At 37.3% G+C, this 25,093-nt stretch overlaps 1 protein-coding gene across 4 annotated transcripts in view; it reads left to right on the forward strand.

The window, feature by feature from the left end:
• The window catches only part of CTNND2 (catenin delta 2), a 928,193-nt gene that overhangs the window by 311,522 nt on the left and 591,578 nt on the right, over positions 1 to 25,093 (forward strand). Inside the window, exon 1 of one of the 4 annotated variants that reach the window (XM_037988713.2) lies at positions 4,093 to 4,401. The exons of the other annotated variants lie outside the window; for them this stretch is intronic. The gene's annotated coding sequence lies outside the window, so the exon portion shown is untranslated. Of the gene's footprint in view, positions 1 to 4,092; positions 4,402 to 25,093 lie in introns of those variants that run through there. 4 annotated transcript variants of the gene reach the window in all.

Genomic DNA, 25,093 nt, shown 5'->3' on the forward strand with positions numbered 1-25,093 from the left:
ATTGATTTTTTTTTATTTTTTGCAACTGGGGTCAAGTTGCATTTTTTTTTCAACAGCTGAAGGCACTATCTTTCCCTCTGCACTGCAGTGTCATGTTTCTTGTAAATCAGGTGTATGTGTGGCTTGGCGTCTGGTTTCTCTTCTGCTCCACTGTTCTGTTTGTCTCTCCTTACATGGATACCATGCAGTCTTTATGACTGCAGTTTTCTAGTCCGCTATGTTACCTGGTAGGCTGTCTTCCAGATTTGTTCTCTTCCTTTAAGACTGCTTGGTCTTCTTAGCTCTGTGCATTTCTATATAAATTTTAGAATCCACTGTCCATTAACTCAGGCCCCTTACTCCCCAGAAAAGCATGCTGAGGTTTTGATTATAATTTTTTGGTAGATATTTGGTTGTTGTTTTGATCAAATTGAGGGCTTTCCCCCACTATTTCTGGTCTACAAATATTTTTTTTTGTTGTTGTTTTGTTTTGTTTTGTTTTTTTACTTAATACTGTTGAACTTTGTCAAGAGTAAATATTTTTGCATCTTTGGGATTTCCCTTAAACCACTATTACGATTATCTCACAATGTTGATTTCATTCTACTTCTTTCCTGGAAACACTAAAATGAACCAAAAATACAAGAGGATTGAGAATAAAATTCCATTTACAATAATACTAGGAAATAAATCAGCCACAAACTTATATGAAAGAGGTATGTGAGTTTAGACATCTCTTCCCAGATACCATACAGTATGCATATTTCATTTTAGAAAAAAGAGGAAGAAGGAAGTAAGGAAGGCAGAAGGAAGGCAGACAGAAAGGCAGGAAGGCAGGAAGGCAGGCAGGCAGGCAGGAAGGAAGGAAGGAAGGCAGGAAGGAAGGCAGGAAGGCAGGAAGGAAGGCAGGCAGGAAGGAAGGCAGGCAGGAAGGAAGGCAGGCAGGCAGGAAGGAAGGCAGGCAGGCAGGAAGGCCAGAAGGAAGGCAGAAAGGCAGGAAGGCAGGCAGGAAGGCAGGAAGGAAGGCAGGCAGGCAGGAAGGAAGGCAGGCAGGCAGGAAGGCCGGAAGGAAGGAAGGAAGGCAGGAAGGAAGGCAGGAAGGCAGGAAGGAAGCATTCCTTCCTTATAGGTTCCTGAGTCATAATCCTCAACTGAAGCACTGAGTTCTGAAGATATGAGGGGACACAGAAAAGTCAGGGAACTCTATGAAGGACAAGCTCCAACAGGAGAAAATAGTGTCAGGGTTTGGGGGGTGGGTAGCATAAGAACTACATTTTCAGCTACCAGCTGCTTTCACTTTTTTTCATACTTAGAATTGCTCCGCTCCCCAATCTGTTACCAAGCAAAAGTCAGGCCAAGATAAGGTTGCCATAATTCAAAAATAAGTAATAAACTGAAATGTTTAAAGTAAGATAGTGGGTTGACATTGTCCAAAAAAAGTAAGAAAGAAATCAAAAAGAGAATAAAGGAACACAAAAATAATATACAAAAGGCAGAGAAAGTATAACTGCAGAAACATAAAATTACCCTCAGGAGATGTAAGAGAAATTTAACCATTTTTTATATCTTAAAAAAGTTTAAAATTATGAACAAAAATGAAAAAAAAGAAATCATTATACGACAGAGGAGGCCTGAAAGGAGTAACAAATGAGCTGGCAAAGATTATTCAAAAATAAAGAAAAAAAGAAAAAGAAAACTATTGCTGAAATGAAACCATGTCAGAAGCATGAAGCAGACAGTACAGAAATAAACAGAACTGGTGTGAGGAAATAAAGCAGAAGAGAGAAAAAAAAAAGGCAATAGATGTAGAAGAGAGATAACCAGGAGCTAATGTATGGGTTGCTATTTTTACAATAGTTCTCACCTGGGAAAGTAATTTTCTTACAAGAGCGATATATCAATCTGGCTTTTTAATTCTATTTTGCAGTTTTCAGTGTCAGAGGTAACTGAATGATTTCTTCCGAATTGTGAGTGAGGAAAAGTGTGATCCCAAAGTTGTATAACCTTCTAAGTAGGGCACAATTCCAGCGATACCTTCACAGAGAATGATGGTGAGTTGTGCTAATGGAGGTACCAGGAACATTCCATTCTAGGTGAAAAATGCCTCTGAGGGTTACATGGGGACATTGTAACCCTTTGTAACCCCATTGTAAATGGGGACATTTGTGTGCCTTACAGGTAATGGAAAATCCTCCTAAACATGCATTAACAGGAAAGACAGGCACCTGTGAACTTTCTTGCAAAATTACCTTAAAGCCAACATAGTGTCAATACCTAAGTAAAGGTGAATAAAGACTCTAGGTCTAGACAAGCAATCGTATAAAAAGTGTTAAGTGCGTCCCTGTAAGAGACCACCTGAGCAGGCTTAATGTGAGCAACAAGGCTGTTTATTCACTTGGGTGCAAGTGGGCTGAGTCCGAGAAAGGTGTCAGCAAAGGGTGGTGGGATTATCTTTAGTTTATAGGTTTGGGATAGGTGGCAGAGTTAGGAGCAATTGTTTTGAGGGCAGGGAGTGGATGTTACAAAGTACTTTCTCAAGGGCGTGGAGGATGTATCCTACAAAGTACATTCACATGGGCCGGGAGGGTGTATTGTCACAAGGGCTGGGAGGGTGTATCCTACAAAGTACTTTTACAAGGGCGGGGGAATATCACGAAGTACATTATCACAAGGGCAGAGGGATGTCATGATGGCCTGACCATGCTGCAGCCAGCTCAGAGGACCTTACAAAAAGGAGAATGGATTTGATGCTGGAAGTATATGGAATAAGGACTACCCTGTACTTTAACAAAGTATGTACTCTGAATTTTTAATAATCTTGTATGTTTTAAAAATTTACAGGGCTGGGCGCGGTGGCTCACGCCTGTAATCCCAGCACTTTGGGAGGCCTAGGCGGGCGGATCACGAGCTCAGAAGATAGAGACCGTCCTGGCTAACAGAGTGAAACCCCGTCTCTACTAAAAATACAAAAAAAAAATTAGCTGGGCGTGGCGGCGGGCGCCTGTAGTCCCAGCTACTCGGGAGGCTGAGGCAGGAGAATGGCGTAAACCCGGGAGGCGGAGCTTGCAGTGAGCAGAGAGCGCACCGCTGCACTCCAGCCTGACTCCGTCTCAAAAAAAAAAAAAAAAAATTGCAAAATCTTATTTTTAAGAAGTCACCTTGTTTAATTCTTATCTGAACTAATACTAAATACAGCCCTTGTCAAATGTAGACTAGTGTTTCCTTTCAATGCCATCAAATATTATCCTAACCATTTACATTTGTATATTCTTTTAGAATTGAAGAAAGTACTTCTGCAGATATCATCTTGTTAGTACTCACAGCAACCTAATTCCACTGGGGCATTTCCTCTGTGTTAAATAACTTGTCCCAGGTCATCTAATTATAAAATGTGGACCTGGGATCCATTTGGTACACAGGTCAATAAAAAGTGCTTAAAATACTTTGCGGAATTTATGTTTTTGGAAGCTGTGGCTATAATAGAAAGAATCAGGTAAAAGACTCAAAGGAGTTGTTTGAGGTACTATAATAGCTGGGAGTGGGTGGGGATGGATATCATTATATAAAATTTAGCTTCAAAGTCCATATCTAGCAAGTTCTTTTTCCTGTGAGCCTTTTGGGTTGGTTAGATTTTGCCATTTTGTACTCTCTTTGAATTGTAATCTGTTTCAAAAAACCAAATAATTTGAATAAACTTATTTTTTGAACAACTGTTCATCTTTGAAACCAAAAGTGGACTGGCTTTGAATATAAACTCTAAACAATCTTGAATCTGCCTCTTGCTTTTGAATTAATCAAGGAAATAAAGTCTGCTTTGAGTTTGATAATCATTTCATGATCTTTTGTTGTTGTTGTTGTTGTCTGTGTGTATGTATGTGTTTTAATGTGAACATACAGATTAGCTAAGAATCCAGATACATTCAAGGCAAAGGAAGATTAGAAAACTAGAATTTGCCAGGCAGGCTAGTGGGAGGGTCCTTTTGTGATGAAATGTTGCATAAATAATGCCAATGGGGGTCTAAATTCACTGTTGCCATGGAGACCTTTGTGCCTGGCTGAACTCTATTCTTTTCTCTTTTAAGACAGCAACCACTGGGCTTGTGGTATCTCTGATATGTCTTGCTTTGCTTTCTCTTAAACTGTTTGCCAGTGAAAGCAGAAATTACCATAGGATAATTCAGCCTCCTGACTTTTTTGAGGCTGTTCTTCACTCCCTTCTCGGTTTTTGAGCTGCTCTGTGGTTCCTTTTAGCCATGGTGCAGGGAGGGAGGAGGAGGTGGGTAGGATGCCAGGAACCGCCTGCTCCACAGCCCGGGGAAGGAGGGAAGAGTAAGCCTTCGTCTTTGCGACTAGTCGTCTTGTTTGCCTAGACTACAGTTTTCAAGTATTTAAGGACCATTTATTTCAAAAGATACAGCAAAGGTAAAAGACAAAAAGTGAAAACTAACTGTATTTGGTTTTTCAGTGCTTTCATTATGAATGTTGTTTTTGTGATAATTTTAACTAAAGTTTTAAAAATGCAGGTTAAAGTTATGTGTAGAAAATATGGTAAGAATTTATTTCTGACCTCACAGTTATCAATTTATTCAGCATCTGAACATTGAAATTGTAAAGCCAAATAACCAAATTAAACAGAAAGTGGGTGTAAGAATTCCTGGGCCATTTCCCTATTAACTAATCATTATAACCATTTAATTATTGCTTTTAGTGAGACTTCATGTGTCATAGATATATACTTTAGATTTTATGAAAGTTATGATTATCCATGTAAATAATCACTTACAATTCTGTGAGAATTAAGTAAGAGTTAATTTGGAAATTGCAGGTCTTTTTTTTCCCTTCGATGCACAATTAAAGGAATAACCCCATCCAGAAAGAAATTATTCATGGAGAGTAAAGGAAAAAAAAATCACCCAACTGGCGTCACCATGTAAAGTAGCCAAAAATTCAATATACTGGGCAACTAACTTGTTGCATAGCTTTCTCTTTTTGGCAGAGATTATTTGCTTCTCAGTGATAAGTTTATACTAGAACTAGAATACAATAATTACATGTTTTGATCACTCTAAATGGTGCAGGTGTAAATAAGATGCACACACCCCTTAATTATAGAAAACCTTTACCAAGTGTTTCCCGATTGCTTTTATTCAAATAACTCATTGAGAAAATTGTTGCCCAAAATTTACAATGACTTCATAGATTTCACCTGTGCCACCACTGTAGCTAAAAAATTTGTATTTGAGATACCCAACAGATTAAAGAAACAAATTGATGTTTTGAAACCAGCGATTGAATAAAATGACAATCTATGGAATTGTATTTTAGATTGTTATATATTTAAGATAGCTGTACCTTGTAGAATTGTGAGTGCAGTAAAATGGAATGCCTCAGAGATTCTTTAGTATTTATAAAGCCTTTATTAAAAAGTCTTTAAGTATTTATCTTTAAAGTTTTTTCAAATGGATGATAATAGTGAGAGAAAATGATTTTCACCTTAATTTTGACAAACATCAGAAAAAACTTTGTTTGATTAATATTATTTGAAATTTGAATGACTAAGTTATAAACTAATTAGAAGAATGACCATGTTAACTTAAAAATGATTTAATTTTATCAGAAACATATTTTCATGTTTTAATATATTAATTGCCTAGCCATGGATATTTTTATTTTAAAGAAATTAATGAAGGAAGGCATATATTACTCTGAGAGCATCTCTTATTAAATATTTCATTTCAACTAATTATTAAATAAATGTAAAAGTTTATGTTTATCGTCTTAAAGCTAAGAAGTCTTTTTATTTTTAAGGCGTGAAAGTCAGTCTCAGTGGTATGGATTTGGAAAGTGATTTAAGAAAACTTTGACCTTTGGAAGTGTCTTCCATATTGACTGTAATTTAATAATATTGCTGAACTATAAAAGTAAATGACTATGAAGTCTCACCTTAGGAATACAGTGTTTGGGTGCTCACACTTTCTGTAAATCAGTCTAATAGATTTACATGACATTAAGTCTTCGACTTCAAACAGTATTTGCATGTGATCCAAATAGAGAGTTTAAAAACACAGTTAAGTTAACTCATTGGATGCTATGATTCTGATTGCCCATTCCCTTATATTTCAGAATGTAAGTATTTTAAATTTGAACACTTAAAATTTTTTTTATGTGGATATATCTGAAAACGTACTAAGTAGACTCTAGGTGGCATTTTAAACAAAAGCAGAGAGTCAAACATGCGATAAAAAAAATTGTGAGAATTTTCTAATGCCATGTTACAAAATCTTTTCTGGGGTGTTTTACTCATGAATTGTATCCACATAATTAACAAAAAATAAGTTTCAATTGTTTAAAAATATATATTTGCCCATTTTACTCATAAATTTTATCCACACCATAAAGAAAAAAAGAATTTTCGTTGTTAAATATATGTGTATTCATTTGTCCAGACAATTCCAGATCTGGTTCAACTCTTATATGATGATAATGGCCACCTTGGAGAATCCTAGCTAATAAGTCTGACCAAAAGTTCCAGTTGGAATGGTGTGGGAACAAAGATGTATGTTTGTGTTTCCACAAGTACCTTATTAACATGTGAATTCTGATTTAGAGTTGTGTTTTGTGGCTATTTTAGAAGTCTTATATTTTGCATTCAAAACATCTTGCATTCAACAATTTTTTTTGAGTCCTTCCTCTGTTCTAAATATTGAATTACCACATATAAAAATGGAAGAGACGTTCCCTAGGGATCAAGAACTAAAAAGTCTGGTGGGATGCAGATGTGAGAACTAGTACCTGGGATGTAGTAAAGGAACCGCTGTACTGGTGCCATGGCCAAGGAGAGCATGAACAGTGCGATAGCTTATATAATGCATTTAAATGTATTAGGTCCTCCCCATGTATCTGAGATGAATAAATATTAAGTGACACACAAAATAACCTTTAATAAATGAATATAAAGATTATTTTTGAATAGCAGGCAAAGGAATCCTATGAAAATGTAAATCCTATCATGTTACTACTCTATGCAGAGTGGAAGTCCCTACGGTAGCCAACAAGGGCCGCTGTGCTCTGCCACCTGCCACCCAGCCCTCCCACGCCTCCCAAGATTGTTTCCTCCTCTCACTTTTTGCTCCTGCACAGGGGACTCCTCACCTCTCCTAGAACATGCCCCCAGAACTTAGATTTTGCATTTTCTGTTGACTTTGCTTGAAACACCATCCTAGCCCCTCCTTTCTCCCCACCTCCCAGCCCAGACATACATATGCCTCACCTCCTCATTCTTTCCCATCTTTTCTGTAATGTCACCTTGTCAATGATGTCGTTCTCAATTATTCTACTTAAATTGTCTCCCCATCATCTTATTTTCCTGAATTACTTTTTTTTTAATTGCCTTTACCACAGGTAGCTCTGTGTAATCTGTTTATTTGGTTGACTGTCTGTTTTCTCCATTAGAATGTAAACTTCATGAGGGCAGGGGTTTTTGTCTGACTTTTTTCATGGATGCATTTCTAGCACTTAGACTGTGCCTGGTATTGAACAAACAAATGAGAATCTGATATAGATATATTATATATACGTGTGTATGTATATAGATAGTGTGTGTGTATACACATACATTTTTTTCTAGCATCAAATATATAGTGTTCTTTTTCCCCTGATTAAAAAAGTAAAATGGATACAGTAGAGAGTATTGAAAGTTATCACTTGCAACCACTTATTCTCTCTTAAGTAGGAGAGAAGTGGTCAGTTACAGGCAGCAGATTCACAATTGCTTATGTTCCAACACCCTTCTTATTCTGCATCGGAGCAGAATAAGACCTGAGAATTTCCCTTCTATGGCATGGTATATTATGTCAGACAGACGCTAAGTGAAACAACCTTAAATCTTGCCTCCTGTTACCACCCTCCAGCTGTGGAAATGTCACAAATGCCTTTGACTTCTGTGGGCTCTGCCTGCTCCTTCCTTCCAGTGTGAAAAGCATGGCCATTATTGTAATGCCTCAGCTCTCCCTAAGGTTTTGTGATTTGTCTGCATTTTCTCCAAAGTATGTTTTCAACAAAGAACACATAAAGAAGTATATATAATTTCTAAAATACTAAATCATGTATTTCGTTATGTTTCTATCCTCTATTAGCATGAGAAAAATGATTCAGTGGCCTGGATTTTTTTTATGGAATCATAGTCAGCAGCTCTGATCAAGTTTTATTCAGAAAACAAAATGTATCTTTAGGGTCCTAAGAATTACCAATCAGTACTAATCACGTGCATGGTGATATTATTTGGCCATATCTAATACTAGCTTACTGGAAAACAGAGCAAAAGTGGGTGTGTTTTTGTCATTTTTGAATCAAATTACCTGCTTCTATCCCATGAAGTTCATCCTACCTTTGACATGTTTAATTAAACTCAGCACATATGATTTAAAAAATCAACTCTGTAAGCTCTAGGAATGTAATAAATACTGCATTGTGGCTAATTACATTGTGACCTTCTCCAGTGTGTAAATATTTTTCAACGTTATGGGAGTTCCTTCTTCTAGGAAGAAAAAATACTGAGTTAGTCTGTGACTTTCAACAGTACTAGCTTCTCCCCCGCCCCCACCCAAAAAAAATAGAGAGAGAGAGAGAGAGAGAAAGAGTGAGAGAGAACAAAAACTAATTTTAAGTGTTGGTCAACTGTCTAGTTGTTTTAGTACAAGGCAAAACGATTATTAGAGTCTTTCTGTACCCGTTCCGCCTCCACTACCGTTTTGCATGTATAGAGTAACATTTGCATACGTGTTCCTACAACGAGAGCAACTCTGAAGATGGTTATTTATTACATAGCTTTCGCATTAGTCACACGTTCCTTCTTCATGAATTTTATCTGCCTCAGTTCATTTCAAGCCCCCATGCTCTTCTGAACCAATTTCTGGTAATTTTCATCAGCATTAATAGTCTCTTCAAGAGACACTATATTCAGTGTTGAAATGTTAAATGTAATTAAATTTACTTGCCGAGGTGGGGGATTAACTGCACCCACGTTATCGTGGAGTACTTCTTCCAAAAATTGGAAACTGTAAAAACAGAGGTGGAGATGAAAAAGAATTAAAAAGGGAGACTTTCAGTTAATTGTGAGGTTGTGTCTGTAGAATCAGACATAACCCTGAGGTGCTGCCCTGGCCCTGACTTTAGTTTGTAGACGCTGGTACGTTTGGGCAGGTATTCGGCAAATGGAGTGCATACATACTGACCAGATGTCTTGCATATTCCATTTAGGAACTTATTTTATCTCTGGGTATGTAGAATTAAATAGGAAATTAACATTTCTTCATTTAAAAATTTATAAACCTGACCTCTCCATTAATTTTGTTATTATTCTGAAACAAAAATAAGTAAAATTATTTTGCACATCCAGTGTGCTCTTGATTATTTACCTATCTCATTAAATCTTCACAATGCCCCTACGTGTTAGATATTATCCCAGTATGACTGATGTGAAAATTTCACTAAGTAATTATTCCATTACATGGTATTTCTGAGATCACAGAATTAAATGAGCACAGGATTTTGCACCCACGTGTACTTAACTGAAGCTGACCCTCCCTCCTTCAGCCTTCTTCTATCCATGGGTATTGCTCAATTTAAGCATCTCACTTAGATTTTAGAAAACCCTCCTAGATTTCTGCCTGTTCATAGACCCCTCTCCCTGCATACGCTCCTTCTGTTTTGTTTTGTGATTTACCTCCATTTAGGTGGTCCAGGCACTTTTCCCTTACGAAAACCTTTTTGACCCACTGAGCAGCATGGAGCTCAGAATGATAGTGGATACCATGGGAACTACTGGTGTCCAAATTCCCAGGGCAACTGTTAAAAATGCAGCTTCCTCACTCAGTTGCATTATGGTTGCACAGAGGCTACACCCATCCTAAGGAGGGCAAGTGAGTTTATCCCTGTCAATTTTATGTAAGAGCTTACTGTTTACATTCATTTTTAGAAGGAAGCCAGAAAAACTTCATCAGCCTTGCTTAAAAATAGCATTCATGTCTTGAGAAACTTTGAGAAAACGTTTTCACTAGATACAAAATTCTTAGTGTATTTAACCAGGTATGAAATAGGCCCCTTCGTTGTAGTGTAGAGGAAATAATATGAGATTGGTGGTCAGAGGCTGTTTTCTGTGCATTGCATACCAATGCATTGCAATTCATACCAATGCATTGCAATTGTATGATTCTAAGAAAAGATGCATGTGTTTTGAATATAACTTTCTCAGAGTAACAGTAGCAACCTTCTTATCACTGTGGTCCAGGCTCCATGTAATGCTATCTATGAAGTGTGTGATGTCTTCCTCTTCCATCTGTAGAATATTTTACCGGAGCAAGATTAGGACTGAATATTTCTATATGTAAACCTTTATATTTTGAAGATGTGTTGATATTATTTATCTTAGAAAAGGTGGATAGTCACAATTTTTGAAGGCTGAATGCTGAAGGAATTTAAAGTTACAAGATGAATATTCTGCATGAGGAATGCACTGCCGTTACTTCAGTGTGCCATTACTTAATGCTCTCACCAGAACATCTGTCAGCATTTGTGAGGTGCCAAAAGGTGTAGTTCAGTGACTCTCATTCTCCGTTTCCTTCTTTTTCTTTTCTTTCATTGTTTAGTTTTTGGTTTGTTTATTTCCTAACTGGGGCCGTATATTTTGAGAAAGAACAATAGAATAGAATCAGGTCCCACTCTGATGTGAACTTTATTTCATTTCATTTTCTTTTCCCTGTTATGTCCCAAAAGGGCTTTAAAGCTGCTCATTTTAGTCACTTAATCTCTCTCCACTTCAATATCCATAACTGCAAAATTAAAAGCTTCAATTCTATGATCCCTTCCAAATGAGTAGGAATTTATTGTCTCTCATACAGGGGCTTCCCAGTGCCAGGTTAGGGTAGACTCTAGCTGTAATACAGACCAGATTAGCAGAAATGGACCTTCACTTGTGTCCCTGGCCTATTCTGTGTGAGTGTCTCATCCACTGGTTTCCATCCTTTGTTAATCTCACTCCTTGCTCAGTAAAAGTCTTCTGAGTAAGAACATCTATTATATGCTCATTTATTTATACATAATACAAATACTACTCTACTGACATTTATGTTAGAAAAATATAATAAAAACTAAAACTGAGAACAGTACATTTAAACATAAGTTCAAACCTTCCCTTCCCATACCCCTCTTCAGAGGCAACTGCTGCCCTACTAGCTAAGCTGCATCACTGAGCATATTGTAAGGAAGTTAACAATCAAATTTGAAACCCGAGATATGAGAAATAGGTAATTTATGAAGCTTAGACATTTATCCTTGTAAGACCCCCGTCTTGATTATTACTGGAGTTGGGGGTCAACCAAAGATGACAGTTGTATAATTTCGAATGATTGCTGTTGGTTTGCAAATGAGTCCGTCACCACCAGCGATTCTGCAGATAGGGAGCCAATAAGATAATGTTGGCATCACAGTGCAATCCATCCAGGGGCTAGAAAACAATCCAAGGTGTTTACTGATCTGTGTATGCTGATGACATACGGTAGACATATGTTTATATATCCCTTTGGATATGCTGTTTAATGGATCACTATCAACCTGAAAAAGAGTCTGTGGCAAATCATTGAGCTCTGTACTTTGTATTCAAAGCTATAATCAAAGATGGACTAATGTCTTTATAGCAAGCTATAGAATTTTCAGGTTACACAGGGCTAAGAAAATATGCATGTGTTTGATACAGAATTCTGTTTCAAGAAGAACATAAAATGCTGAAAAATATGAGATAAAAAAATAAAAATTTGGGATACACGCCCCACCTTGTCTGCAGGTTCAGTGTTATCATCTGAAGAGTCTAATGTAGGTAAGTCTGGTTTGACAGAGGTTCAGAAGAAAAATAATTACTTGTAGTTGAATTCAGGTTTCCTATAAAACAGCTGCTTCATAATGGGAAGAAAGCTACTGTAACCTTAAATTATATTATTGGAAGTTTGATTTCAAAGTTACAAGAAAAGAGATACTTTTAGACCATATGTGAAATCATGTATAAACTGTTGGGTGTTTTGAGTTGTGGAAGAGGCAATGGAAAACAAGAGGGTAATGCAAAGGTGTGGACAGAGGAGGAGGAGGGGGCTTCTGAAAGCAATGACGTAACCTCTAAACTACCCCTGTTTGAATTACAGAAGAGAAGATATGGTTTTTCAAAGTCTACTATGTCAGTGAAAAAGTCAGTCTCATGCTTTGGTAAATTAGAAGACAGAACTAGAACAGAAGGTAGAATCATTTTATTTTTATAAGAAACCATACTATGAATTTGATTACCAGAGCTATCCTTCCATGGAATGGTATGCATTGGGGTTTGAACTGCTTTTCTTGTCAACTTTCAGTGAGAAACTGCTGGAAAGGCTGGCTCTTGAAAGAGAAGGATGATAAATAAAATGACTTTCTAGATCCCATTCACATATAAAATTCTATGAGACTTTAAGACGTTGTACCTAGATTGATTAAAGAACTAGATCAGGTTTTGATATGTAAAATTCTAGAAAAGACATAATGATATATGCATTACCCATTTTTCTGCATGCTAAGGCTTCTGCAGGTAAGATGTGAATTTTGAAGACACTGCCGAAGTGAATAATGTACCCTTGTTGTTTAAGACAGAAAAATAATAAGAAAGTTAGATTATTCCCATAAATATGTATTCATTCTTTACATAAAACTCCATGGAAAATACCTTAAATTATATACTGAATATCTGTTTCCTCACTTAGCAACTGGTTAACCATGGGTAGTCTATCTCTCTGTTTCCCCATCTGTAAAACAGAAATAACAATTATAATAATGGTGATATTATTTCCTGAGTCCCTAAAGAGTAGTCAATCCACTATGGGAAAAGAAGGAGGACATTGCTTTTGGGGGAAAAAAAAATGGCCTAAGTTTATGAAAACATCTTCTCCATGCTGAGTAGAGTAGGATAGGATTTAACTCATTGGGGTTAACTAAATACAAGGGTCTACAGTATTTATTAGATATGCATGCTTTGTTGACTGTCTAATTTCTGAGTAGACTATTGCTTTTCCCACTTGAATAGCAAGGGAAAATTGTTTGGGAAAAGAATTGGCCCAATATATAGGGAACAGCTGCCAGGATGATACATAGCTTGCTGCTGGACACCATAGCCAGGGAGGCCAGTGGTGATCAGCCCGGCCCTATCAGGTAAAACTGCAGTTGATAGAAATTATAGTCCCTAGTTTCAGGGGACACACAGAGATAATTTGGTTGTTCCTAAAAAGGCATAAACAAAATGTTGGCTAAGCACAGACAGATGTTAAGGTTATACTTTGTACATGAATTCATGTACTTGAATTTGGTTTAATGGAGTTGAGCTTATGGTGTAAGATCTTGCAGCTCATTATAACTAAGTTGTTATGGGCTGCTAATTTGCTAGAAGCTGCTGTATCATGAGCCAGCCCAACTGCCTTGATGGGTCTCCTGGTAGTTAATATGGATTAAATGTGAATCTTTTATTTTTTCCCCTGTGGTCTCACATAATGATATTAGCTTGTCTACGGTGTGACAAATTCAGTGTACCAAGAGCATCTGGTACACTCGTCTTTATGACTGAAAATAAGCCTGCAAACTTGATAATGCACATCCATTAAGACACTTCCGCACATTGGAGCAATGTAGATGGGTGATGGCTGTGGAAGGAATCCGCTGGTCACAGTTCATTTTGCTCCAACTTATATAAACGATTTCAATGGCAGTACATTTATCACAGCTACATTCTTACAAGTTCTTGTTTGATTAGCAGGATGCAAATATGGATCTATCCTTTGCTAGGCTGTACTTAATTCTTTCCCAGCAGAGGAATTTTAAAAAGAAAAAAAAAAAAAAGGAAAGGAACTAAAACCTTCACAGCTTGAAGACAGGTTTAAATTCAGTCTTTTGAAGTTGATCTGAGAACGGATCACACTGAAATGTTCAAATCATTAAACTGCTTTAGTAAAGAGAGTATTTAATTGAATGCACAGTATTGTAAGAAATGAACAGTAAAATCAATCCTGTTGTCCCAAATGGATTTAAACAAGTTAATATGAGAATGTTCATGTTTTGAATATATTACTTCCTAAGCAGCAGGAAAATATATTTCTCAAATGAAACAAAAATGTTGACATGCATGCATATATTGCATGCCTTATCAAGAATAGGAAAGACCAGTGGGCCAGCTATCTCTTTATTGCCTCTGCTATCCCACTAACTGAGTGATCCTGAATTATTCACTTAACCTCTCTGACTGCCAGTTCACTTTACCTGTGTGATTGCCAGTTCACTACTCTTTTTCTTATTTATTTATTTTTTGTGATGGAGTCTCCCTCTGTCACCCAGGCTGGAGTGCAGTGGCACAATCTCAGCTCACTGCAACTTCCGCCTCCTGGGTTCAAGCGATTCTCCTGCCTCAGCCTCCCGAGTAGCTGGTACTACAGGGGCCTGCCACCATACTGGCTAATTTTGGTATTTTTAGTAGAGACGGGGTTTCACCATGCTGGCCAGGCTGGTCTTGAACTCCTGACCTTGTGATCTGCCCTCCTCAGCCTCCCAAACTGCTAGGATTACAGGCGTGAGCCACTGTGCCTGGCCCAGTTCACTACTCTTTACACAAATGGATTATACTTTATATCCTAAATCAGTTATTGGGTCATTGTGAAGAAAAAATAGAGTAACAATATGACTGTTATTATGCAAATAACAAAACTATTATGGTATTACGTTAGGGTACAATTTTAATAATAACTCCCTCTTACCTGATGTCAGCCTTATGGTAACCTCCGTCCCCTCAATCAACAGTGGATGTGTCAGCAACAATTAAAATTCACTCTAGAGGCAATGAGGAACAGGAGCTATGAAAAGTAACACTTGAAATGGGTGGAAAAAAAATGTCAGCAACATAAATGAAGCAGAAAAAACTGAGACTATTTTTTTTTTTTTTTTGACTCTTAAGAGCGCATATCTACTGGTGCCCGCAACCCAAGTGGACTTTATTGTGTTCGCCTAATTATGAAAAAGCTCTACAGTTGACAGGGACCAGCAAACTAACATCCTTGCAGCGCAATATAGTGCAAGATCCATGTTTACATTATTGACCCTCAAATGTCAAAAATGTAGTTAAATTTTATTAACTATTTTCTTGTCAGTGAAACACATGAGTTCCATAAAATTTCGAAGGGTTTCTTATTTGGAATATGGAAATAGATGAGACGGGGCATCAAATTCAGTAAATGAGGAAAATCAGGATCATTGTTGAATATCAACCTTTTACTTATGTCAAACTTCCAACGTAATTTGTCTGATAGTAAATTTGCCCCTAATCTCCCATCAGATGGAATCTAATTGCTCTCTGAAACACATCCACACACATTCAGTATTTGTCAATGTCTGTGCTGAAATTCCTGCTGCTGAGTCTGGAGTGACATCTCTTTCACATGGTCAAATAATAACCTCCCATTGTCCGTCTCAAATACTAGTTCCTGCATGTGACGTTGCCCTCCTTCTCCTCACACCCTTCCATCATTTCTAAGAGAAAGTCATCTTTGAAATTCATTTGTATCTCATTACAATTTAGCTTTACTTTGCATTCTATTTAATGATGCGTCGATTTCAACTATTTTACTAGACTTAGAACTGTCCACAGGATCCACACCTGAATTAATTTTATGCTCATATCTTCCCTGACTGCGTCATTCAGCACCTTGCAGAATGCTTTCCACATAAGCGTCTGTTGCTGTACTGCTATTTTACTTATTTATTCCATACATGTTGATTTGATACCTAATATGTGATAGGATACTAGAGATTTCGATGAAGAAGACAGTGTCATTCTTGCTTTGAAATAAAACATAATGATAAGTCAAAAATAATTGGAACTTGCGATTAGCTGCCAGGTAAAGTGTGAAAGGCTCAATACACACCTGTGGTCGTTGTTAGTGAAAAGGTGGCACTCTCTTGGCATTTCATGTATGCACCAGAAAACTCTGATATTGTGGGTATTTAAGAGAAATTCAGCAGTAGTACCACCACATTGTTGGGGGCAAATGTTGATTTCCAGTGGTCAAATTAGATAATTCACTGGGAATTCTTCAGCCACCAAAGAGACTGGAAACTTTTCATAGTCTTGAAATACTGACAGACATTAAACTCTCAAACAGCTACTGAACTCTGAAATTCATTAGAACATTTTATGTTAGGAAGAAGGTAAATGATGAGAAAACAGATTATTCTGCTAGAAAAGAAGTAAATGATGAGAAAATGGATTGTTCTGCCATGCAATTATGTAGTATAAAAATATCTGAAAGTGTCAGTTTTATGACTGAGTTTTTTTTTTTAATGTAGATTTCACAATTTGGACAGAGAACTTTGCAGCGAGGTTGATAGAAATCAAGTATCTGCTGATGCTTTTCTGAAAAGTCAGAACAGTGTTCTTCCTCACTCTGCAAAGTTTTACATACATTTCTTGGTGGCCAATAAAGGGAGCATATCTTTGAAGATGCTGTCATCTTCTAATATAACTGTACTGTAATAAGTAACCTTTTAAAATTAATTACATATTTATATATAATTTTTACATCTTATTGCATATATTATATCTAACTACATTTTATATAACAATATGTTAAGAAAAATTAATTTTTATCCTTTGGAAATAGGGATCCACTAAAAGATTCTAAATAAATGAGTAATATCACATTTGTTGTTTTTAATGAAAAGTTTGGGCTGTATTGTGGAAAACAGATGGAAAGCAAGTATGAGCAGGGCAAGAGACTAATTAGGATACTGAGTTTAGGAATCTGGGCAAGAGATACTTGTGGTCAATCAAACCTGAAATGGTATTAGTGCATCACTCAATGGGCAGATTAGAGATGATTTGTTATATATGTCTGGAAAGGACAGAGTCTAGAAAGATTTGCAAATCTGTGGATCAGGCAACTTGGGCAAATGATGCTGTCGTTCTGTGAGATAGGAAAATGAAGAAGTGGGAGTAGGTTTGTAGGATTTGGTTGATTTGGGTTTTGGATGTAAACCTCTTGGTTTTGGGAATGAATGTCAATGGATAAACACCAAGAACTAGTCATTGAGTCTTTGGGAATGGATGAGCTTGTTCAGAGAAAGTATAAGAATCACAAGGAGAATGGTCGCTTAAGAGAGGAAGAGACAGCCACAGAGGAAAATGAGAGGGTCAGCCAAAGAGGTGAAAGAAAACAAGCAAGAGATAGTGTGTCAGAAACCATCAGAAGAGTTTGTGTGGGAAAGAACAAGAGACCAACAAAGTAAAATGCTGTTACCAGGTCAAGTCAAGTACACGATGTTTGGTGATAAGAGCATGTATAATTATTCCATTGATATGGATATTTAGCTATTTAAGTTTCAACAAAGAGCATTGAGTAAGAAAGGATAAACATCATCCTTTGTCACTCAAATATTTCTGTTGTGAAAAAATTATTCCTAAAACAGGTTAGTTATACAAAAGATGTACAATGATGACACAGAGAGTAGAGGGGAGAGAGAGATAGAGCGAGTGAGCAATTCATGGAAAAAGATCATTGAATAAATTCTGCATTGGAATTGCTATAAAAGTGATTTAATGTCATACTTTAAATTTTCCCAGATTGATGTTGTGAGTTTGCTCTTCACTATTGCACATTTTCTCATATGGATGCAAACATTATTTGTTGAGGTCATCTAAGGCATCCATCTACTCATCCATCTATTCCTCATGTATTGAGAGCACTCTATGGCAGATGAGAAGAAGGTGATAATGCAAAAGCATGGTCCCTGCCATCAAGGCATGTATGGTCCAGGAGAGGAGACAGGAATGTAACTAACAGAATTCAAGAAAGCGTTTTTGGTGCTATGAGTCTGGAGGACAATTCTTCTCAGGTGCTGAGATTGAGGGTGAGGTCAGAAATGTACGTATATATAGAACAGATGACAATTAAATGAAGTAATGTGATTCACCACTGTAATATTGAAAGGCAAAGACATTTTTGCTAGGCTTGAGGAATAAGGAAGGGATAGAGAAGAGGAAATGGATATTTGGAGCAATGAGTGAATAAATCCAGATTGACCACTTGCAAAGTCCATTTGAGGAAATGCAAGTCATTGATTTTGGCTGAGCCTAGGGTTCTGGTACTTCTTCTTTCACTCTTTAAATATGGAAAGGCTGCTTTCTCTACTATGATATCAGTATAGGCAAAGATGTTGGTGCACACCCCTTCTGTCTTCATTGCCCTTGTTTGGTATATCTGAGTTTGGCAGTGTCCCTCTTAAAAGTTAAGGGCCATTATTCGAAGGAATTATTTCAGTTGCAGTGTGAACTTGAACAGTACAATAAGAATAATTCTTTCTATGGTTGGACATAATAATTCTAATATTTTATTTCTAGGCAGGTGAGGAAAACTAAAATAAAAGAGAATGTGAAATGATGAGCTATAGTTCTTCCTCATTAGAGAAATTTGTGCCATTATTTTGGCTGTATTGTTCCTGATTATATAGCCTTCATTAAAACAGTGGAAATAAATATTCCTAGAGTTTGGAAGCAATGGATTTCTGAACTGTTAGCATGTGGGTTAGACTTCTTGTTACAGTTCCAGCTAATCTTTGGGAAGCTACTTAACATCTTTGAGTCTGAGATGTCTCCGACAATCAAATGCCTACCTTATTGAGTCAAAGTTGGAATAAATAAGTTAATACATGTCAAGCACTTAGCAGAATAAGGTACATGATAAGTAAATATTTAAAATATTGATTGCCATTATGTGCTATTATCATAAGTAAAATAGTCATTCCCAAGCAGATATGGGCATGATAATCACTAGTAGGACATTTTCAGAATGCACATACTGGGCTCTGTTGCCTACACATTTATGTCTTCAGTTCTGGGGAAATGAACCAGGCATTTTTAAAGAGTTCTAGAGATTACTGTGATAGACTTTAGAGTCACCCATATAATATTGCTACTAAATTTTTAAACATAATGGAATTGTTCGTCATCTTAAAATACCAAGAAATGTAGCCTTTGTTAATTTCATGGAGTCTTGTCATCTAGAATTAAATGAACTGTATTAGCATAGTTTATTAGGCTAACAAGGCATTTGGCAAGAGAAAATGGCAGAGCAAAAGCAGATGGAACACTGCAGAGTGAAGGAGTTGGAGAGAAAGAGGTGTTTCGTTATATTTTTATTTTATTGAACGTGTTCTGGAAAGGTGCTTATGATTCCGTTTCCAAGTCCTGATTCCTGTCATCTGCTGCCTTGCTGGGTAACCCAGGACGACACTGTCATTGTTTAAAACATTAGTCTGTCAGTTTTGTAAACTTTCACAGACAGCACTTTGCCATAGTTTCTGACTCACCAGTGAGGTCTACACGGCTTTACAGTTGACATTGATTTGTTCCATTCCATCTTGACATTGTGGCTTGTTCTGTCTAGATTTGTTGAACACTCTGCTGTAGGCTTCCAATTATTACCCTGTCATTTGTGCCACTTTCCTTTCAGACTTGGCTTGGCAACATGTCTCAGTGGGGTAAAATTAACATTGCCAAGAGGCGTGGCTATAGAGTCAACTCGTTCATGTGAAATGGGAATTAAAAGTGATATAAGAAAAAAGATCACCCAGGCATACTCAATGGTATTAATTGTTGGTCAGTGCAGAGAGGGGAGACATCAGGCGGCAAGAACTCACCTACAGAGTGGCAAAGTAGGACAGAGAAACCACAGTTCTGTACCCCGATCCTCTCCCAGGTAGAACATCTAAGGAAAAAGTTTAGACAATGATAATGACCATAATCTGCTTTCTAATTAAATACTTCAGAACACTTTAACAGTCTCTATTGTTCTATTTTGCTCTGTTATTGCAAACACTGTCACTAAGTCAGACTCCATAAAACCATTTAATCTTAGCTGCAGAAGAAATACAGAATTGCTGTTTCATTCTCTTATTTTACATGCAGCTAACTCGATGGTGGTGGCATTTGTGCATCTGAGAACCACGTCTCATCTACAGACAGGATAGGCCAGACATGGGGATAGTGAATGAAGTATGGGGGCTATAGCGGGCCACTGGGAGAAATAGATAATTTGCTGAGACTCTGGCAGGAGCCAGTGGATATATTAGCTTGTGGTCAGTCATAGGAAAGAAGGAGGGAAGAAGTCGAAGTGGAGCAGAGGGATCTATCAGGAGGATGTCATCAGACAGGCCGAGCCTACCATGCAGTGGAGCCACCAGCAGGAACAGGTGTGGAGAGGCACAGTATCCTCCCCAAGAAGGCTGAGTAGTCAACAAAACGCTTCTGTACAGGCCCAGGCCTAGACAAGGACTTCTCTCTGTATTATTGACCCAGGGATTTGCTCAAAATAGAATTAGGTATGAACCCAAATTTCAGAAATAGAGGACACAGCAGGAAAGTTGATGGAAACTTGAAGTATAGGACTTCAGACATTCTTTAAATCTTTCTAAACAGGAACATGACCAGCATCTTGGTGTGGGATATGGTTATGCTTGGAAGGAGAGCAGAGGGACCAACCTATGCCACTAGAATATTCCAGCTCAGGGGTTCAGCAGATGGCACAAAGACCTGGGACATTTTAGATTCACTCCTACTCTGACCTGTCCTTCTTTGCCCTTAGCTTGCCGAGTTATTTTAGAAGATGATCTGACTGCCAAATGAAGAAGATGCATTGAACCCTTTTGTTAACCCCTGCTTCCTTGCCAAAATGGCAGTAAGACTTTTAGAAAGGGTTATAACCCCCTAAACATAGAGAGTGGGTAAATAAAGAACCATATTTCATCAAGTTTGAGAGGCCATCAATTTTTAGAGTTACTTAAAGCACGGTGAAGAAAGCAACAGTACTTCCAGTAAAGAGTCACACACTATCAAATGCAAGTCATCCCAATTCATGAGCTGGTAAACCCAGAGATACTAAAGTGTGAGAAATGTGTGACTTAGAATGGATGAAATAAGGTAGATGGACAAAGTGGGAAATTTCTTACACCCAAGGGAATGCAGTTCTAAGCAGGAGGACGAGTTAAATCGTAGACCAATTTACACAGGAAAATCTCTCAAAGGTGCGGGGTGTGGGTGCATGGGGCATGAAGTGTAGCGGTAAGCCCTGGAGATTGGCTGAACACTCATCTAGATATCAGCTAGACCTCCAAATCCCCTACCCTACCATGCCAAAAACTGGAAGCTTATTCTCTGGAAGGGGTGAAGTTAATTGTCTTGACTCAGGGACCACAAGAAAAAGTATTAAAAGTGAGGTATTGAATACAGTTTTACTTGCTAAATTTTGAGACCCACCCTTCTCCTCAACCTTGTTCAGCTTTTAGAGCAGACAAATGTTGACACTCAAAGCTGGAGCTAGGAAGAGCCTTTTCAGGGGATGCTGCATGATGTTCTGCACACAGTGGTTCTCCTGGAAGGCACAGCTAACAGGCTTCACTCATGCAGGTGCTCATACAAGTGTCAGCTCTTTCACGCCAACAGCCACATAGGAGCAGACTGCCAGGGAAGTTGAGATACCTTCAAAAATAGATATTTAAAACAAACAGAAAAGCCACAAACTAGGAACTATGCAGAGAGAAGAAAACAAACATGACCACATTAATATTGTGGAGAAAGAAGAGAGATGATTTTACATCCATAGAATAAATAAATACCAGATGCAAATTAAAAGAAATATTCAGAGAATAAAAACTAGCTCTGAGAAACTAAAAGCACAATAATAGCAATGAATTATTCATTAAAGACTTACATGATCAAATTGATAAAACTTTTCAGAAAGTAAAATAGAAGATAAAGAAACAGAATAATACAAGAGAAGAAGACTAACGGAAGAAACCTTGAGGACTAGATTTTAGCATCTGAATAATGAGAGTTGAAGAAAAAAACAAGAGTAACAAGAAAAGTGTTAAAAAGGAGAAGAAAAAGCATTAAAAATTTTGAAAAGAATTGCTTAGAATAAACAATAGGTTTTTGGTTGAAAGATCCCTAAATAAATAGATCACTAAATGTACAGCAAAAATGTCTAAAAATAGAGATATATCAAGACATGTCACCATATACAACATGTTTTCTGGGAGAAAGTAAAAGCAGATTTCATTGAAAAAAAAAAAATTTAAAAAATTTCACACTTCTCAACAGCAATATTGGAGAGTAGGAGATAATGAAGCAAAAAATGACTGTCTCAAAACCCTGAAGGAAATTGATTTCCAACCTGGAATTCTCTATTTCTTTACCAAGTCCTATTATTCACTAAGTGTGAGAGTAGAATAAAAACATGTAAAGATTTGCAAAGTGTCAAAACATAATGCCTCCCATTCATTCTATCTCTGTGTATCTTGTAAGACATTTTCTACCAGGAAAGGAAATAAAGTAGGAAAATGAAGAAGACAACTCCTAGAGGAGACAGGAATCCACAGAAGAGAGGGACGAAGGAAATCTCCTGCCTGAAGAGGGAGAGAGATCCCAGAAGATAGCTGTGCAAAGAAGGCAGCCAGGCCAGATTGGAGCAGCTCCAAAAACTCCAGGAGAGATTTCTTCAGTAGTTGATATTGACATGTTATTTCATGTTTGTGTGGGGAGAAGTTTTATACAAATTGGAGGAGTTTGGGATTTGATAAGTCCATAGACAACTGAGCAAAGGAACAAAAAACTCCAAGTTCTTAAATTAGGGAAAATAAAATGTTGTACGTGAATGGAAATGAAACTGTGGAAAAAATAGCATGTGCATCTTGTCTTAGTCTGTTTAGGTTGCTATAACCAAATACCATAAATTGCACTGCTTATAAACAGCTGAAACATTTCTCACAGTTCTGGAGACTGGGAAACACAAGGTCATGGTGCAGGCAGATTTGGTGTCTGTGTAAGGAAACTAGCAGAGACCAGGGAAAGAACCATGTGAAAGGATGTGAGGAAGTTGTGCCTGGTACTCACACAGAGGTGGGAATGTTTGCCAGCACCAACCAGTCAAGCTGGGAGACCCCATAGTCCTTGGGGCATTGAGTTGGGTCTCAGAAGTGTCTTGCCATGGTAGGGCAGGATGATTAGCCCTAGACTACGTCCTGTTTAGACTACATGCTCCCCCTAACAAATTTGAAAAGCAAGGCTCACAAGTATCAAATTGCTTTCACGTAACATAATGTGCTTCATAAAAGAGCTGAAGACAATTATAGGAATACAAACCTATCCAGAACCCAAGAAGGTAAAATGAAAATGTTTGTGTTGAAAGATGATTACATGTCCAGAGGAGCAGAAGATATGACCCAGATTGAGGAGAAAAAAGTCAATCAGATGAAACTAGCACAGATGTTAGAATTAACAAAAAGAAGAATTAATATCGGTATAATCCACATGTGCAAAAAGTTAAAGTCATGAATGATACAAAAAAGACCCAAATGAAATTTCTGGAGATGTTTGATTCATCAATGTCTGATATAAAAATACACTGGATGGGATAAATGCTTGGTTAAGCATTGCAGAAGTAAAGCTTAGTTAACTTGAAGACACCAATAGAAACTACCCAAATTAAACACAAAAGAAAAAAAATTTAATTGCAAGAGAATCCATGAACTGTGGGACAATTCCAAGTGGCCTAAAATGCACTTAATTGGAGCCATTGAAGAAAAGGAAATAATGGAGAAGAGAAAAACAATTCATAAAGAAATAATGGCCTAAAATGTTCAGATATGATGGAATGTATAAAACCAGAGATCCAAACTCAATAACCCAGGCATAAGAAACACGAAGAAAGCTACACAAAGCAGCATATTCATCAAATTGCCCAGTGCTTCTGGTAAAGAGAAAATCTTAAAAGCAGAGAAAAATTGAAAAGAAAAACGATACACTGAGCAGAGATCGCGCCACTGCACTCTAGCCTGAGTGACAGAGCGAGACTCCGTCTCAATACAAATAAATAAATAAATAAATAATAAAGAAACACTATATACATATAGAGAAATAAATTTAAGGGTAATTGTATTTTGTTGTTGTTGTTAGAAACAGTGCAAAGAAGAGGACGATACAGCAAAAATGTCTTCCAAAATGAGAACCAGATACATACCTTTTTAAGGTCTGTGAAGCTGGAAGACTTCTTTACCCAAAGAACTGCACCATAAGAACACCTGTAAGGTTGTTTTTTCAGAGGGAGGGAAAATAAAGCCAGATACAAATACAGATCTACATGAACAGATGAAGAGTCTTGGAAAATCTGACTGCGTGCTGGGAAGGAAGCTTGCAAACGAGAAAGTCATCTCCCATTGTCACCCCTCCTGTGAGACAGACAAGAGGTAAAACCATGGAGAAGTCACAGCCTGAAGCAGGGATGACCAAGAGCAACATCCGTCCTAGCAGAAGCCCCTGGTTTATGAATTCTGACTCCAACTACTGCACTGTTTCACCATGTTCAACTTCTATAACACTGGAAAGTGGGCAGCAAATTAAAGTACTTTAGATGCTACAAAGAATGAATTTCCATCGACATGTGAGGAGTTCTGTTTGGTCTTCAAGTATTATGTTTTTAAAGGTGTTGTCAACTTAAAAGTGTGGGTGGGTTTGCTGTTACACAGAGAGATTTAAGATGCAATATGTTAGGAAGTCTAGAAGTGAAAAATCTTCTAGAAGTTGGATATTATGAAAAGGAATTTCCAGAAGGAAAAAATGCAGTAGAACTTTAAGAGAGAAGAAGAAGTTAGATGCATAAAATACATTCAGCTGAGGTCTTATTAATTTCTTACCTGTAATATTTGATGCCCTTCAGAATATGTAAGAATAAAAGTTTGAGGTTAAATAACAGAATGCTCGCTCAGTTTCAGCGCCTTAAAGGGAAAATTAAGCGCTCATTTACAAAGTGTCTTTTACTTCGATTCTCAAAATAATGTCAATATTAAAGAAAATCTGCACCTATGGAAAAGAGCGAGGATATTTTTAATGCATATAGGGGACATACCAGATTCTACTTTTTAAAGACCTTATGCAAGAGTGTCCTGGGATAGCAAGTAAATAAAATCTTATTTTCTGGAAAGATATATTCCTGCAACCTTCTGAGTTTAAATT

Source organism: Chlorocebus sabaeus, chromosome 4, assembly GCF_047675955.1.
Source record: "Chlorocebus sabaeus isolate Y175 chromosome 4, mChlSab1.0.hap1, whole genome shotgun sequence".
Classification (NCBI taxonomy): domain Eukaryota; kingdom Metazoa; phylum Chordata; class Mammalia; order Primates; family Cercopithecidae; genus Chlorocebus; species Chlorocebus sabaeus.